Source organism: Heterocephalus glaber, unplaced genomic scaffold, assembly GCF_053883595.1.
Source record: "Heterocephalus glaber isolate CG9 unplaced genomic scaffold, H.glaber_assembly_v1.0 deba00001300, whole genome shotgun sequence".
Classification (NCBI taxonomy): Eukaryota; Metazoa; Chordata; class Mammalia; order Rodentia; family Bathyergidae; genus Heterocephalus; species Heterocephalus glaber.
Genome location: NW_028258247.1, coordinates 55,889 through 73,642, shown reverse-complemented (window position 1 = coordinate 73,642; position 17,754 = coordinate 55,889). Strand labels below are relative to the sequence as shown.

The 17,754-nt window shown below is 43.0% G+C and overlaps 2 protein-coding genes across 5 annotated transcripts in view; one reads left to right on the top strand and one right to left on the bottom strand.

Annotated features, from left to right (window-relative positions):
* Mc2r (melanocortin 2 receptor) overlaps positions 1-9,749 on the bottom strand; it is a 38,079-nt gene extending 28,330 nt beyond the window's left edge. For 2 of the 4 annotated variants that reach the window (XM_021265307.2, XM_021265308.2), the window contains exon 1: positions 9,608-9,749. The gene's annotated coding sequence lies outside the window, so the exon portion shown is untranslated. The remainder of the gene's footprint in view (positions 1-9,607) is intronic. The other 2 variants (XM_004853291.4, XM_087211141.1) reach the window with 2 other exon arrangements.
* Rnmt (RNA guanine-7 methyltransferase) overlaps positions 1-17,754 on the top strand; it is a 208,898-nt gene that overhangs the window by 147,602 nt on the left and 43,542 nt on the right. The gene's annotated exons all lie outside the window — the stretch shown is intronic.

The following is a 17,754-nucleotide window of genomic DNA, read 5'->3' as shown; positions in this document are numbered from 1 at the left end:
CAAGAAAGAGGACGGAAAATGATATTCCAAACAAATGGGATTTGAAAGCAAACAGGAGAAGCTACACTCATATCTGACAAATAGACCTCAAGCTAAAATCAAGAGGTTACCATATATTAACAAAGGGAACAGTCCATCAAGAGGATATAGCAGTTATAAATAAATATGCTCAAAATGTTGGAGCACTCAATTTTATAAGACAAAGCCTAATGTACATAAACTGAGATATAGGCACTAATACGATAATCGTTGATGACTTCAATAGTCCACTTACGAATAGATAGATCATCCAGACAAAAAAAAATCAACAAGCCTTAGAGTTAAATTAACTATAGATCAACTGGATTTAAGAGATATTTAAGGTATATTTCATCCAACAGTAGCAGAATACACCTTCTTTTTAGTACATAGACCTTTTTGAAATTAGATGTTTGGGGCCATAAGTAAAGTTTTAACAAAAACAATAATATCTCTTATGTCTTATCAAATCATAATGGGAGGAAACTAGAAATCATCTTCACAAAAAAACTGCAGAAACTATACAAACACATAGAGATTAAACAATATATGTTTGAAAAAAGTAAGTCATTAAAGAAATCCAGGAGGAAATTTAAAAATAAAAACACAATCTATTAGAACCTATGACACACACACAATTAAAGCATTTATAGGAAGAAGGTTTATAGCTGTGAGTGACAACATCAGAAAAAGAGACCTCCAATAAATAATTTAGTGATGTATCTTAAGGCCTTAGAAAAACAAGAACAAACCAAATCCCAAATCAGTAAAAGGAGAGAAGTAATAGATTAGAGCTGAAAAAAATAGAGATGAAGAGAAGGATCAATGAAACAAAGAGTTTGTTCTTTGAAATGATAAGCAACATTGACAAACCCTTAGGCAAACTATCCAAAAGAAAGAGAAGATCCAAATTAACAAAAGTAGAGATTAAAAAGAGGATATTTTAATAGATGCCACTGAAATCCAAAGGATCATTGGGGAACATTTTGAAAAATTATATAACAAAATTAGAAAATTTAGAAGAAATGGAAAAATTCCTAGACACATATTACCTAGCAAAATTGAACCAAGAGGACATAAAAAACTAAGTAGATCAATAAAAAGTAGTGAGATTGAAATAGTAATAAGAGTCTCCCAATGAAGAAAATTTCAAGACCAGGCAGGCATCACTGAATTCTAGACTTTTAAAGAACTATTAACCAATGCTCCTCAAACTATTCCATAAAATAGAAAAGGAAACAACACTTTGAAAGTCATTATATGAACCCAGTATTAACCTGCTACCAAAACCTGAGAAGGATACGACAAAAAATTTGCATAGACCAGTATCTTTGATAAAAATAGATGCAAAAATGAAATACTAAATGAGACTTCAAATTGAATTCAACAGCATATTGAAAAGATATTACATTATGATCAAGTTGGTTTCATTCCAGGGATGCAAGGACAATTTAACACACACAAATTTATAAACATAAGACACCACATAAATAGAATCAAGGATAAATAGCACATGATGATCTAAATAGATACAGAAAAGCCTTTAATAAAATTCACGTTCCATTTATGATAAAATCCCTGAATAAACTGAGTGTGAAGGATCATAGCTCAACATAATAAAGACTATGTATGACACACTCACATCCAACATCATATAGAATGGGAAAAACTTAAAGCACTTCTAAAATCAGAAACAAGACAGGGGTTTTCATTTTCCCCATTCCTATTCAATGTAGTATTTGAGATTTTAGTCAGGACCATCAGGCAATGAAGGACACAAATAGGAAAGAAGAAGTAAGGTCCTGTTTGTAGATGATATGACCCTTCATTTAGACATCTGAAGTTTTTACTAAAAGACTTTTATAACTAATAAATTCAGCAAAGTAGCAGGGTATAAAATCAACACACAAAAATCCGTAGATTTTTTATATACCAGTAATAAACTCACTGAGATGGAAATCAGGAAAAGAACACTATTCATAGTAGCCTAAAGAAGACAATACCTAGGAATAAACCTAATCAAGAAGGTGAAAATTTTATTTTATCTATTTATTTATTTACAGTGAAAATTTTAAAACACTGAAGAAAATTTGGAGAAATTAGAAGATGGAAAGATCTTTCGCGTGTATTGGTTTGGATAATTAATATTGTTAAAGTGGCCATACTATGAAAAAAAGTGCAATTCCCATCAAAATATCAATGTTTCTTTATAGAACTTCAAAAAGCTATCTTAAAATTGATATGAAAGCACAAAATACCACCCCCCCACCAAAGCCAAAGCAATCCTGAAGAAAAAAAAAAAAGAACAATACTGGAGTCATCACAATACTTTATTTCAAAATATGCTTTACTATTAGAGTCATTGAAACAAAAACAGCATAATATTGACATAAAAAATAGACACACGGACCAATGTAATAGAATAGAGGAACCCAGAACAAAACCTAGACATCTACAGCCATTGGATTCTCAAAAAGGTACCAAAACAGGATGCTGGAGAAAAGATAGCTTTTTAAACAAATGGTGCTAGGAAAGCTGAATGTCTGCATGCAGAAGATTAAAATGAGATCCTTAACTCTTACCCTGTGCCAGAAAAAAAATCAACTTAAAATGGATCAAAGACCTTAATTTAAGACCTGTTGCTGGAAAAACTGGCTTTCCACATGCTGAAGACTGAAACTGGACCCATATCTTTCACTGTGCACTAACCTAAAATTCAAATGGATCAAATATATAAATGTTAAAACAGAAACACTAAATCTGCTGGAAAAGAGAATAGGTAGAATGGTTGAGGACATAGAAGTAGGCAAAGACTTCATGAACAAAACCCAGACCGCATAGGAAATATGACAAAGAATGAAAAACTAGGACCTCATCTTAATAAAAAGTTTTTGCACAGCAAGAGAAACCACCAACAGAGTGAAGAGATAATCCACAGAGTAGGAAAATATTTTTACTAGCTATTCAGATAAAGGACTATTATCTAGAATACATAAAGAACTCAAAAAAATCAGATCCCCCAAATTTAAAGATCCAATACAAAGATGGGCATCTGAAATGAAAAGACACTTCTCAGATGAAGAATTAGAAACAGCAAATAAACATACGAAAAAATGTTCAACATCACTGGTTGTTCATGAAATGCAAATTAAAACAATGCTGAGATTCCATGTTACTACAGAAAGAATGGGTATTATCAAGAAATCAACCTATAACAAATGCTGGAGTGGCTGTGGGGAAAAAGGAACACTTCTTCACTGTTGGTGGGAGTGAAGACTGGTGCAACCACTGTGGAAATCAGTGTGGAGATTCCTTAAAAAACTAAAACTAGAGGTTCTATTTGATCCAGCTATACTTCTTGGTACCTTCCCAGAAGATTTAAAAGCATCACACCACAGCAATATATGTACACTCATGTTTATAGCAGCACAGTTTGTAATAGCTAAATCTTGGAAATAGTCCAAATGCCCATCAACTGATGAGTGGAAAAAGATGTGATTTTTTTATACAATGGAATGCTACTCTGCCATAAAGAAGGATGAACTTCAGACATTTATAGCTAAATGGATGGATCTTGAGATGATACTTTTAAGTGAAATAAATTAGACATGTTTAAATACTGCATTGTTTCTCTGGTATGAGAAAACAAAAGTGGAAATGAGGACTGAAATGTATAATAGATGTTGGGAAATTGGAAAAAAGTGTTCAAATGGGAAGGGGAACAAGGGAAGAGGGAAGGTAAAAGGAAGGGACAAGAAAAAAAGTGAAAACAGAAGGAAAAAATGGAAACAAAGCTTTTGTACATAGGGAGGGGAAGGATCTTGAGGGGAGACAAAAATAAAATAAAATTTATTAAATAAAAAAGTGTGTTTTAAATTGTATAGAGAAAGTTTTTTATTTTTGATATGTATTATGGGTATGTGCTATGGACTCTAATCAAAGTGGAAATAAAGGACTCAAAACAGAAAAAAAAATTAAGATCTGAAACTTTGAAAATACTAGAGGATAGCATAGGAGAAACATTTTAAGGTATTGGCATAGGCAGCACCTTCATAAATAGGACTCCAGTAGCTCAGGAAATAACAGCAAGAATTGACAAATGGGGTTACATCAAATAAAAAAGCTTGTGCACAGTAAATGAAAAAGTCAACATAGCAAAGAGACAACCTACAGAATGGGAGAAAAGCTTTGCCAGCTATTTATCTGACAGAAGATTAATATCACAAATAAATATGAAACTCAAAAATGTTAACATCAGCATAGGTAATCTAATTGATAAATGAGCAAGTGGTCTGAACAGATATTTTCCAAAGAAGAAGTACAAATGGTCAATAAATGTATGGGGGAAAAAACGACCAGCATCTTTAGCTATCAGGGAAATGCAAATCAAAATTACACTGAAATTTCATCTCTCCCCAGTCAGGGTGGCTATTATATATATATATATATATATATATATATATATATATATATATATACCAAATACTGTGAGGGTGTGGAAAAAATGAACACACATTGTTAGTGTGGATATAAATTAGTACAGCCATTATGTCAAACAGTATAGAGGTTCCTTATAAAACTAAAAATAGAACTACCATATGATCCACCTATACTATTCCCAGGTTTATACATGAAGGAAATTAAGTCAGCATACAAAAATTACACCTGCAAACCTGTGTTTATTACAGCACTATTCTCAATAGCCAAGACATAGAATCAGCCTAAGTGCCGATAAACAGGTGAATGGTGAAAGAAAATGTGGTGTATTTATAATGTGGATTATTATTCACCTATAAAGAATAAAGTCCTGTCATTTTCCACAAAATGAATGGACTTGGTGGATATTATATTAAACGGAGTAAGCCTGACACAGAAAGACAAATACACATGTTCTCTTCCTTATGAGGAAGCTAAAATACAAAAAAGAAAGTCAACCTGAAAGTCAAATAGTGATTATTGGAGGTTGAGAAGCAAACGTGGTCAAAGGGAGGCTGGATTTGACCAGTGCATGTTGGGAGCAATTCTACATAATTTTGGGGAAAAATCATTTCACAATTAAATTTTGATTAGTTTCCTGCCTACAGGCCAGCTATGGCATGTCCAAACATAACTCCATTTTTGGCTCCAGTCACAGCTAAAATCTCAATGGTTCTGTGATGCTGTGATGCTCAAGGGCAGGATGGCATCAGCTAAAGACATCCTGGGGAGGGACAAATTCATAATCAACATAAGTTCCTCATGACCTAGGATCTTCATGTGCATAAGTTCCTCATTGTTCTAGGATTATGGTTGTTATCATCTGAGTCATTTATACTCCAATGTACTGAATAAAGCTATGGCAAGTTTGGGGTCTTTCATCTTTGCTGCCCAGAGCAGCATTGATCAGGCCCAAAGCTCAGTTTCTTCTCTAAGTCTCATTTTCTGTCTTTATTCATTAATATGCCTTGTGCTGTCATAGCTCACAGGAGACCAGGACTGTTCCCTACAAGTGCAAACTCTATGCATATGTGGAAATAACACACTGAAGCCCATTATTATATAAAACTAGTACATGTTAATCCAGACCAGTTTTAGGTTGTGTTGTTGGGAGTCAAACAGATACAGGAAATGCTGCTGCTCTCCAAGTCTAGTTGAGGAGTGGAGCCACACAGGAAGAGAACAGGTCACAAGTAGCTCTGAGTCCTGGCCACTACCCAGTGATGATGCTGTGGATTCAGTCATTCAAGTGAAACATAATCTTCCTCAATGCCCCAATTAAATATAAGCTGTATGATTATTCCAATTTCCCACTCTCCACCCATGAATAAGAAACATGAGACTCAGAGAGGTTAGGTAGCTTGCTTCGGGTCACTCAGCAGTTAAGCCTGCCTTGCTGCAGGCCCAAGCTCTCCAATCATGCCACAGAGGCTGAGCATCCAGGAGTAAGAGCCGAAGGACTTCAGTCCCAGGTCTAGCTCTGAAGCACACGTGGTAAGGAGTGGCCTGGGGAGGAGCTGGATACTGTGGGGCTGGGGCCTTGAGGCCATTGTGGTGCCAAGTAAAACAAAATAGCATCCTAATAAGAATGTAGATATAGCACTAAACAATACTTTGCTGAAAGAGGTAAGAGCAGTCCAAGGAAAGATGAATTTCTAATGGCTGTCCTGCTCCTGCACTGTCTTAGCATCAGCCACCAGCTCATGTCAGCTCCCCTGGGTCTCACAGAAGAGACCAGCAGTGAAGGCCTGACTGCACTGGCAGTCTCAGCTATGGTGGCTGAGTCCACAGCATGGATGGCAACTGTCCACAGTGTTGATGCTGACTGACTCTGTCCACAGCATCGGTGATGACTGAGTTTAGTGTTTCTGTCCTAGTGTTGATGCTGACTGTTCATACTGTTGGTGGCGACTATCTGAATACAGTGTTGATGGTGGGTGTCTCTGTCTTAGCATTGATGCTGACTGACTCTGTTCATAGTGTTGATGGCAACTTTCTGAGTACTGAGTGCACTGATGATGACTGCTCTGCACTCACCATTCTTTAGATGTTGTAGGGATCCCTTAGGGCCAGCCCTCTTTTGATGGCGCAGGAAGTGGAACTTTTGCAAGTTCGAGGTCTTGTTCTGAGGTCTGATGCTCACAGTACAACTTCTTATTTGATATCCACAAGGAGACTGGAAGTGAGGCAGGCATGGCAAGGAGCAGATGAAGGGCCTGAAGTGGGGCTTCCTTGGTGGGGGTCAGGATCCCTCAAAGGCATAGGGGCCTCTTCTGGGTGGACACTGGTGTGCTCCCTTTGCTTTGGCTGTCTCACCAGACCTTAGCCTTGCTGCTGCAATCTCTCCTTTGCCCCTTCCTGACTGATATCCCCACCAGCTCCCTTGCCCTGGCTGGCTCTGCAGCTCAAGCTGTCCTGGGCTGTTTTCATCTGTGTTGTTTGCACATGTTCTGTTTTCCCAACATGTCCAGGTTGTCCATGTGTTGTTAGTCTTTGGCTTGGCATGTGCATTCTTTGAGTTAAACACTTACTTTAAAACCACCATCTAAATTTTAATACCCTGGCTCTTCATCGTCAGAGAACAAAGTACCCTTCAGACACAATTACACCCTTTCTTCAACATGCCCTTATCTGCTACCCAAATTCCCGAGTCCCATGGGCCTTGCCTATATCTGCTTTGGACAAAGTGGGAGCTCTACATTTCCAGCAGGATTTCTACCACACCTTCCATGCCTCAGTGCAGACTTTCCTAAGCTGCATCCCCATCCCAAGGAAGAATGAGCTCTCTCCCTCTCTGGGGTGCTATAGCTCTTCTTTCTTAGTTCTGTGGTGCCATGCTCACATTGCAACACCTCTGGATAGACTCTTATCTGTTGAGATAAGTCTGGCTAAGCAGAAGCCCTGGTGCACAGGAACCATATTTTGTACAGTGCATGAAGTGGGTGTTTCCTAGACTGAGCAGAAAAATTGCATTCAACGTGAGTGGAGCATCCAGTATTCAGATAGGAATCCAGCCAGCAGAGGTAACGAGATGTTGACATGACAGCCACTCTGAGACAGTGAGGGCAATGTGCCCTGGAGCAATCCTCTCCCTGTAACAGGAGGAGCACAGGGCCCCGAGGCTGTGCCATGTTCCTGAGCTGTGCACCCCACTTCCCAGCTTGTGCTGCCCCTCACTGCCCTCAGGCCGGGCAGGATATCCCAAAGGCAGAGTCAGGGCTCTGCAGACCATGCTCCCATCCTAGAGTCAGGGAGGAGCTGTTTTGCAGGATGTGTCATGGGCCTGGGCTCCAGGAGCCCCACTCTGGTTTCCAATGCACCAGGCCATCTTGTGGGGGTCAACTTACACTGTTGGTCATGTTGCATCGTGAGCAGAGTGGCAAGGTCCTTCCCAGCCCTGGGCAGGAGTGTGGCCCCAGCACCCATTTACCCTCCTTGTCTTCCCTACTGGGCTTTGTATGTATGTGTACATGCATATGTATGTGTGTGTGTGGTGTGAATGTTTGTGTATGTGTTCATGTGTGTACATGTGCACATGTATAAATGTATGTGTGTATATATACATGTGTGTGTTTCCCTCTATGCATACATCTGTGTGTATATATGTGTTTCTGTGGCATGTGTGTATGCTAATATAATGTATGTGCATGGTGTGTGTACGAGCATATGCACTTATGTGCACTTGCACATGTGTATATGTTTGCATGTGTGTGTTTATGAGCATGGTGTTTGTATACATTTATTCATGTAACATAATGAATGTCTAAATTAAAATTTATTGCAGTAAAAGACACATTGCTATTAATCCACCTCAAAATACTTCCACTCACCTCAAATACACAGTTCTCATTGTTCTTGCCACTTTAGTTCAGAAAGTTCTCTTTCATGAGTCTCTTTATGAGATGTGATCAAAAATACAGTTAATGCTGTTGGCAAGTGCCATCTAATAGAAAGGGAGGCTTATAAAACATTATGGTGTTTCCTCATCCATCTTATTCACTGGATCTGATACCATACAACTTCTGGCTGTTCCCTAAAGTCAAAGTGACTAGGAAAGGTAATCAATTTTGAATCAATTCAGGACAGCCAAGATAGTGTAACTAAAGATACTCACAAAAAGAGGATTTCCAGAACTGCTTTAGAAAGTGGCAAGAATGATGGCATAAGTGTGCTCAAAGCATGGGAGAATATTTTGAAGGAAATTAATGGGAATGTGTCTTTTACTGCAATAATTGTAAAATTTAAACATTCATTCTATTTGCTGATCACACCTCATGTGTGTATGTATGTATATAATGTGCACACATATATATATGCTTTGTATATTGCGTGAGTGTTTCAGTGTGTGTGTGTATGTGTGTGTGTGTGGTGTGTGTGTGTGAGTGGGGATGTTATCTCAAGGCAGCTTAGAAAAGTAAAAATGTGAAGAGTAGCTGTATTTATCCAAAGCCTGGCCTCCCTTCTAGGCACGTCTCTAGTCTGCAGCAGCCAAGTGCTCTCCAGGTGATGACCACTTTGGAGGAGTATGTGGCGATGAATGTCCTTTAATTCCTGTTTATCCTGTTCCCTGCATTTCTGCCAAGGAAGCCAGAAAGGCAAGAAGAAAGGCAGAGGACATTGCATGGCCCTGGGGCCCTGGGGCCACCTGTGCATGCCAGTGGGCTGCTCACACACCTGCGCCAGCCCTGGTGCCCGGCAGGAAAACTTCCATGCTCTTAAAAGAAAGCCTAATCTGGTAAAGGGTGCTCTTAGGAAGGAATGAAAGGAATGAATTTTTCAATCTTAATTCCATTGGGAAAAAAATTGGCTGTAGGATTTAAAGAATTGTAGTAGCTTGTAGAGCTTGATGATAATTTAAAGATGGATAGAGAAGCTAATAAACTGATTAATAGGAAAGGTAATTTTAGTTAGGCATAAAAGCAATAAACTTTATTGTTATAGTTTAATTAGAAAAATAATATACTCCCTCAGAAAGAATGAAAGGCCATAATTCAAAAGATGAGCTATTAGAAGGAATTCTGAATATAGCCTTTTCTCAGATTTGGGCCCAGCTGCTCTATTCATGGCCCAAACACTTTTAGGAAGCTGAGAAATTAGTAGAAAATGTCCTTACCTTCAGCTCTGAAGCAGGAACTTTCTGGCCCAGATGACTGAAAGTGAATGTACTTTGAAGAAAGGCAAGTACATGGACCTTGGGCTGGGAAGGGCCGGAACAGATATATCACTGGGAGAGACAGTGAGTTGTTATCATAACCTTGAGCAAATGTCATATGAAATGAGCTGCATATTTCTGGTATGTGAAGTAGAGGAGTGGAAAGGAACATTTTCCTGGCTTCAGCCAGCAAGGTTGCTTCTGATGTTTCTGACAACGTTTACAGCAGATTACAGGATTGTCATCTTGCCCTTTGCAAATTCGTTTCAGAGTTGCATTCTGTTTTAGAACTAAGGAATTAAATAAACTGGGGTTTCAAGGAAATGATTCTGGAAGAATTTGTTTGAAAATGGACAGCAAATTTCTCAAGACATCTTGGGAACATTTGGCCCAATAGCCTCATTAAGAAGAGGGAAATAACCCTTTGTCCATATTTCTCAAGACCTAACAGCCAGGCAGGGAGCTGTGTGCTGAAGCCAACTCCAAACCTTTGTGTTCTGCCAAATCCTCTCTGCCCAAAGTTCCCTGCAACCACTGTCAACAGATCTGCCATTCACAGCAGAAGCTTTCCGCTCTCGTATGGAGTGTTGCTTGCTTTCTGCTGTGAGGCTTTCAGGAAAGGGCTGCTGTTGGGATTGAACCACCAGTCTGAGTTTTGTGTGTGTGCTGGGGATGGAACTTAGGGCCCCAAGCACTCTAATCCATGTCCTAAACCTGAGCTATATCCCCAGCCCCAACCTGGATGTTTAAATATGGAGTGGGCCAAGTTTGGGGGCAGACCTAGGTCACTGGGTCCTAGGCCAAACCAGTAGCTATTTCTGAAAACATCAGCTCCGGCCCTGAGCAGAGAGACATTCATATGTGAGTTGCCTGGAGAGGACTGGGGAGAGTGCTGAGCTTAATTTGTCAGGCAGGCCAGGGTGTAAACAATCTTACACAGAGGCCCTCTTGGAGGGGAGGTGGCTCTGTCCAGAGCTCCGGGACTTGGGTTCTGGAAAGTTCCACAAAGCCAGCTATGTGCCCCATGGCTCAGTGTGGGTGCCACAGCCCCTTTCTTTTATCAGATGTGGTCAGCACAGTGTATGACAGTGAAACATTGTCACCAGGAAACCACTGTCTCTATTGCTTGGAAAAGTAGAGGCAATGTGTCTTCTACCCTCATACTGGCAGTATGTGTGTGTAAGACCCTTGTCAAAGATCTTTGAATCTGATTAGTAGTTGGGCAAACAAGAAACAAGGCCCGGGCAGGACTTCGTCAGGTTAGCAGCTGGAAGACCCTGGGTGCTTTGCAGGAGGCCAGCCTTGGAGGGCTCCCTGTGTGGGGCCTGGGCAGCCCATGCTCAGAGTGGGGAGAGATTTCAGGCAGGGTAGATTGCCTAAGGGTTTGGCTAAACTCAAATGAGAGAAGAAATAAAGAAAGTAGCTTTTCGCTATTATAGATTTTTTTATATGCCTCCAGTTTTGCAAGAAAATGGGAAAAACCTTCTGGGAGAAGTAGAGTAAGAATGGTAATGTCCATATTTCAGGCTAGAAGTCATAGGTGAGAGCTCTGACTCATCCGGGCCTCTAGGTCTCCATTTCTTTGCATGAAGTGGGTGTTGTGAGGATGAACAGGGTTCAGGTCTTTGAAAGCACTCAGGAACCATGAAATCATACACCAAGTCCTATGGCTCTTACTGTAACCTGGTCTGGAGAATTATTGAGGTAGTGTTGCATCCAGTGGGTCTGGGGTCATCAGCCTACCTCCAAAACTTTTCTGAGCTTCTGAGCTGTATCTCTGATGTAGAAAGAGGAAGAGGAGTCAGAAGACAGAGCAGAGCAAAAGCAAGTTTATTGCAAAAGGAAGCAGTACAAAGCCACTCCAAGAGTAGGGGCCCCAGAGCTGGTAACCACTGAATATAGGGCAGTGGTCCTATTTTGTAGGGGCCAGGTCTCCACCCCACAAGGGCTAGCACTTGATTGACTGAACGTCAGGCTTATTGCTAGGGATTTGCAGTTTGTGGGCTAATGAGACTTGAGCAGGAATGGCAACATACACAGACAGGAGCTAGGGTAGGCAGTACTGTCTGCACAGAGGAAGGTGCCAAACCACAACCTGTCAGCTCTTGCTGCTCACAGGCTCAAGAGGATCACAGAGGCTGCTTTCCTCCTGATTCGTCAAGGGCTTGTGTCCCTAGTCTAGCCTTAACTAAGGGTCTTGTCTGTTCCGACAGTAGCACTCATTGTAAAAGAGAAACTTTAGCTAGAGAAATTCATTCAGCTTCTGAGCATTTTAAAGTGAATCTAGCAGAGATGCTGCAGACAACCCTGACGTGGGGGTGTGAGAGCTCATACACTAGCAGCTGAGCTCCCTCCCGAGAGGAGCAGAAGCCAGAGCCCAGAAGCAGATGTGGAGCTCCTCTGTGGTTCCCTCTCTGGTCTTCACCATCTAGCACCGCCACCCCCCTGGTTCAGAGTCCTGACCCCAATGGGAAGGCCAAGGGGGTAGGGCGGAGGGACGGAGCTGGGCCAGGGAGGCAGGTGGGGAACAGAAAAGGAAGATAAGGGAGGGTGGAGTCTGTCCCTCAGGCTGGAGGGCTGTGCCATTCTGACACATGCAGAATGCCAAGATAGCACTGTTAGTCAAGCGCCTTTGCTAAAGTGTGCTGCTGAAACAATGGCAGCAATTTACATGGAATTTCCTAAAATTTCACTGTACCTGCAGTGAGGATGGGGTTCACCCCGACTAGCTGTTTCCTGTTTCTTCACCAAGGCCTTGTTATAACTTGGATGTAGTTTGTCTCTCCACAGTCGAGCTGGGAGCTGGGTTCTTCTGTGGCAGTGCTGAGGTGGGACACCAGGAGGGACCAGGAGAAGACGTTGTGGCTCCACTCTCGCAGGAGGACTAGTGCTATGGAGTGAGCCAGTCAGGGCTCGGGTCCTGGGCTGGTTCTCTTGAAATGGGGCTGTTTCCAGCCAAGGCTCCCACACAGGGCCCCTCCCTCCCATGCACGCTGTGCACTCCCGGCAGTACCTGCACTCAGCACCACACTGTGTGGGCTCTCAAGCCTCTAGAGCTGTGAGGGAAACAGACCCCTTTCTTTATAAATCATGGAGCCTCAAATATTTTACAGAAAATAGGCTAGGGTGGACCTTCAGCAATGCTGTCTGCATAAAGCCTCAAGGTTTCCTTCCTCTGGTTTGCATTTTGGTCCACTTGGCTGTTGGGAAGAGGTGCATTATAGTGTGCTGGTGTCTGTGCAAGTGCATGGCTGGCCCAGGTGCAGTGGACTGTCCCGGAATCAGCAAGGGGCAGTGCCTGGGCCTTCTCCTTTTTCTTTTAATGCTGCATCCCCATCTTAGAGGAAATGCACCTCTGAGTGCACCACCCAGCCTGGAGGACTCCTCCTGGTGGGCAGACAGCTCAGAGCCTCTGAGGACAAAGCCCTGAGCTCACTGTGTGGGATGAGGAGGTGCATGTGTGTGGAGCTCACACTTTGCCCATCCTGGGGCTGTGTGCTTTGACAATAGATTTGTCACGCAGTGTATGCTGCCCACTCCCTCCCCTCCTCAGTGCCAGGAACTAGCATGCAGGGACTCTGGGGAGGTGGCAGCATCCCACCCATGCTGGTCACCACAGGGCACTGCATGGACTCGACTGACACTGTGTGTGGCAGTGAGGTACCGATGTGGCCAGGGGGAACTGCTCATTAGCTTTTCCTGCATTTCCTCATTTATCCATTTATTCATTCTCCCCACTGTCTACTATATTTGACCAGAACTTATGGGGATCTAATATACGCCAATATTGCCCTAAGTCTCACTAATATAATGCAGAACAAGTTTCAGTGTATGTCTGAGGAGCTATTATCCAGGTCTCAGGTCAAAGTCTACACCACCTAGAAGGTGACCTGCACCATTAAATGGGTACAACCAGCACCCTGAGGAGGAAGGGAGGGTTCAACTCTGCTCTGGATGAAGAGAATCTAGAAAAGCCTTCCAGAAACAATGTGAGCAAGCTCCAGAAGGAGGACCAGGATCCTTCAGAGCAGAAGGGAGGTGTGCATTAATAAATGGGATTGGAGCCGGAAGGTGAGGACAAGGCAGGACAAGAGTGGCACAGAATATAGCCACCTGCCTTCCTGGGCAGCAGAGCCAAGCTGCACAGTGCATGATGGAGGACAGACAGGCTGCAGACGGAGCTGGCTGCTGCAGCATGCCTGCTGAGGATGTGACTGGTCCTGCCTGCATCTGACACTGGTGAGAACACGACCAGCCTGCCATTACTTTCCTGTTGTCCAGACTCAGGTAAGAGTGCTGTGAGGTGTAAAAACTAGACCATAGAAGTGTACATTGTTCCAACATCATTTGAAAAAGTTTTAAATCTTGCTTAGTTCATGGTAGTGACAAATTTTGAAAGACATTTGTGAGAGGCCACTGTAACTATACCCAGCTCAGAGCGGCAGGGCCCACAGGTGGCGATTTTCCCTAGGACTCATTTGACTTGAGAAGAAACCGAAGAAGAAAAGAACGCTTGCTATTGAGGACACTTTTGAGATACAGAAGAATGGTCTGGAGAGCATTTGGCAGTGATCCTACACATCAGATCTCACTGGTGTTGGGATGAGATGTGGTGGTACAAGGCCAGGTCAGCTTGGCTGGGCTGCAACCGTGTCTACCCCTTACCCTGATTGTAAACATGAAACCCTAACCCAGATCCTAACCCTTTAGGCAAGGAACACTGACACAAACGGTATGGCTTAGCCAAAAATTCACTCAAAATATCCGTAAATTTCCGTTTTCAGATGCAACGTTGTAAAGGATATACAAGAAAATCTGCACAGCCTGTGTTCTTGTGAAAAGGAAGCTTCAGACACAGAAAAGCACACTAGGGAAACCCCCTGTGGGGAGGTGCACCGGGTCCACAAGCCATAGAAGCAGGGTGGGGCCTGGAACAGACCCTCCCTACACCTCCAGAGGGAGCCCTGCAGATACCTCAGCTCCAGAATTCTGGACCTCAGAGCTATGCACTATAAATCTCTGGTTCTACATTGCCTGTACTTTGTTAGGACAGCACGAGTAAGACCATGTAGGCACGTCCTGCTGTTCCCATCACTCTCTCCAGACCACAGCTGCCTCCAGTGCCCAGCCACTGGAGGGTGAGTGGGAGCAGAGCCCTTCAGAGACCACAGCTGGTGCAGGTGAGGGCCACTTCCTGGCCTGGCCGGAAGCTCTGGCCTCAGCTCTCCCCTCCTGGGGCCAGGGGCATGACGAGGCCAAGGAAGAGCATGAGGTCTGCCTTCCTGGAGCACAGAAAGCCCAGGGCTGGACAAGCTCCTGCCTCCTGTCTCCAGCCCCTCCAAGCCCACCTCTTCTCGGGGCAGCAAGGTGTCCCTTTTAGCGATCACAGGAAGGGTAGGCTCTGCCTAGTCCAGTTACCTGGCCTGTTTCCACTGGGCTGAGGCTCACAAGTGTGGTGGCATACCCTTCTTCTTGAGGCAGCCTGGGACAAAGCCAGGAAAGGGAGTGAGGAAAAGGGAGAGGGGAGCTGGCTGAAGGAGGGTGGGGTGGAGGCCTCTCCCCAGAGGGCTGAGGAGGACAGAGCCTCCAACCACTGCACAGGTGCCCTTCCTTGGAGGTCCAGTCCAAGCCAAGGGCCAGCTCCAAGGACTTTAGTCCATGTCCTGAGGTGGGCACGATGCAGAGGCTGAGTTGCATTCCAGAGCTCCCAGGACTGACCCACTGCCTGCCGGGATGGGAGCTAAACACCTTGAGGTCCTTGGGCGGCCCCTGCCTCTGACTTGGAGCAGCACCCACAGGTGCCTTCCTGCTGGGCACCAGGCCTTGCTGGGTGCAGGTGGGGCCAAAGGCAAAGCTGGCATGGCCCAGGGCTCTGGGTGTTTCTGGGGGCTGCAGCGTGGCAGCCCGGGACACAGCAGTCACTGTGCCACCTTCGGAGTCTGGGCAAGTTGGCCCAGTGTGGGATGTGGGGACATAGTCTCTCATGGCAGCTGGCTGATGCTACCAGTGTCTTCCTGTCCCTTCAGGCCTGAGGACTGCCAGGGGTGGCAGTGGGTGCTCTGGTAAAGTACCTGAGAGGCCCACACAGCACAAGCTGTCTTTATGATCTAGTTCTATATGTTAGCCAGATCACTTTTATACGCTCGAGTATAAAACTGCCATTATATTCATTCCATTTTATCCTACTATAACTGTTTTTTGAACCAGTGGTCCCAAACCATTTTGGCACCAGGGACTAGTTTCCAGGAAGACAGTCTTTCCATGGGCAGGCAAGGGAAGTGGTTTCAGGATGATTCAAGTGCAATACATTCATTATGTGCTTTATTCCTATTACTGTTACATTGTGGTATATAATGAAACAATTATACAGCTCCCCATAATGCAGATTTAGTGGGAGGCTTGAGAGTGTTTTCCTGTAACTAGACAGTTCCCTCTGGGAGTGAGGAGACACAGTGACACCTGAACTGTGTTGCGATGTCCAGCCCACTCTGTAATCTCATTTTGATTGGTGTCCCTGAAGAAAACTTTGCTTCAAAAAGACAGGAAGTTGGAAACAAAGTAGGCTTTTCAGTACTTCTGAGGCAATTTCAGGATATTCCACCTTGACTTAATCCAGAATGTGTGGAGATTAACATTGTCTAAAACAGACTTTTAAGGCCACCATCATTTGTAATTTTAAGCATCCGATCCTCTTCTAGTATGGATGAAGTCACTTCACCTGGCTTATTCATAAATGAGTTGCAGATCCACTCCTTTCCAGTTCAGGGGTCTTTTTTTAGTGGGAAATAACATCATATTCTTTTGAAAGCTGAGATGGGTGATCATGCACCATCCAGGAGAAAGAAGGTCCTGACTCAGTTTCAAAATCTCCTCTAAGTTTGAAACATTTCAAAACTCCCAATGTTCACTCATTACCCCCATAATTCCAGTTTGGCTTTGAATGCCGCTTTATCTACCAACTTGAACATAGTTGTCATATTCCCTTGAAGCGACAGATTGAGTTCATTGAGCAGTTGAATATGTCACACAGTAAGCAAGTTCATGACTCATTCTATGACACTGAAATGTGCTGCTAGTGGTGACTGTTTTTATAAAAGAAATCTCAAGAAGTTCTCATAACTCAAACACTTTGGCCAGTGATCTAACTTTAGAGAGTCATGTCATTTCTGATATAAGATCTGTGTGCTCTGCATCCATCTCCTCACAGAGCTGTGTGAACAAACATGAGTTAAGAGCATTTATTTTAATGTGGTTAATAATTTTAATCACATTCTGAAAAACAGTGTTAAGTTTAGGTGAATTTTTTGACTAGCCAGCATTTCTCTCTGGATGCTAGTGCATAGACTCTCATCAGAAGTGACCTCTTTTACCCAAGTAATGACACCAGAAAGCCCTCAAGTCTTGGCACTGCTCCATCCATGCATAAATGAACACAAAATACCCAAGTCAGTTTTCCTGGCAAGTAGTCATTCAAAGACTTGAATAGTTTTGCAGCTGTGGTATTGGTTGACAACAAAAGTGCACATAACATATCCTCATCCACATTCTGAAAAAATATATTGCAACAAAACAAGCATGGTTGTCTTGCTGTCACATTGATAAATTCATCAACCCAGATCTCATACCATGGTTACCTATTAATCCTCTCTCACAATTATGCTTCAATATCCTCAGCTATTTCATCAATTTTTTGAGTTACAGTATACCCCCTTGAAGTCACAGTTCAGAGTGCGAAGCCTCAGTTGTTTGAGGATTTTTTCTTAGAATCTTACTAATAATTGTTCGAGGAAACCCCCGCAATTTCATGAAACTGCAAATATCCTCCGCAATTGTTGTTTTGGCCAGAAGTTTGCAAGTAGCCAATCCGAGAGCGTTATTCAATTCTCCTTGCTGCTGATTGACTGCTGCCCTGTAACACATCTCTGGCAGATGCACTAGCATTCCTGCATCATAGCAGGGTGCTGTACCACGTGTAGCTGGCTTGGGTGTTCTCGCCAAAACACTCTGCACCTTCTAAGGCTTTATGCATACAGTATTTTATTAAATTAAATTACAGAACTGTAGGAGGCATAGCATATTTAGGATTTAAACTATAAAAATAGGCATTT